Source organism: Sinocyclocheilus anshuiensis, unplaced genomic scaffold (assembly GCF_001515605.1).
Source record: "Sinocyclocheilus anshuiensis isolate Anshui unplaced genomic scaffold, SAMN03320099.WGS_v1.1 scaffold421, whole genome shotgun sequence".
In the NCBI taxonomy this organism is placed as follows: Eukaryota; Metazoa; Chordata; class Actinopteri; order Cypriniformes; family Cyprinidae; genus Sinocyclocheilus; species Sinocyclocheilus anshuiensis.
In genome coordinates, this window is record NW_015540859.1 from 446,473 (window position 1) to 447,191 (window position 719).

Here is a 719-nt window from a genome sequence, read left to right on the forward strand (position 1 = left end):
AGTTTTTTATTTTAATTGTAATCTCTGTTGCTTTGTATCTAACCTTTTATTGTAAAGCATTTTGGATCAATGATGCTTGTGTTAAAGTTGTGCTCTATAAATAAAGTTTGACTTGACTTGACTAAAACAACTTAAACTAAAACTCAAATAAAAATGTAATAAAAAACTATGTATACCACAAACAAATAAAAAACAATACAAGAATAAACAGAACTACCCAATTTTGCTATAAGTTTGATTGCATCATATAATAATTGCTGTTAATAGTGTTCATCGTCTGTTTGATTACGTCTTTAATTATTTTTTCCGTACATTTCTGCCATATGTACATTAACTGACAGTCACCACTGATAAGCTACCACTAAATATTGTAGAAACTTAATTTGCTGTAAAGCTGCTTTGCAACGATTTGTATCGTGAAAAGCGCTATACAAATAAACTTGAATTGAATAAAAATGAATTTAAAATATTAATCAAAACTATAATAGCATCTCAATGATACTATAATAACACAGATTTTGACTCACAACTATATTGTTGGTTTTGAAGCTCTGTGATAATGATCTAGTTGTATTGTACAGCCAGTAGGAAACAGGAATTTACCTCAAGGTGTAAATAAAGTATGAAGGATGACAGCAGTCGTTTGCCAGAGACTTCCAGTCTGCAGACTTTCCACACTATTTGCATAAGTTGGTCCAGGATTTGCGTAACCGGCCCTA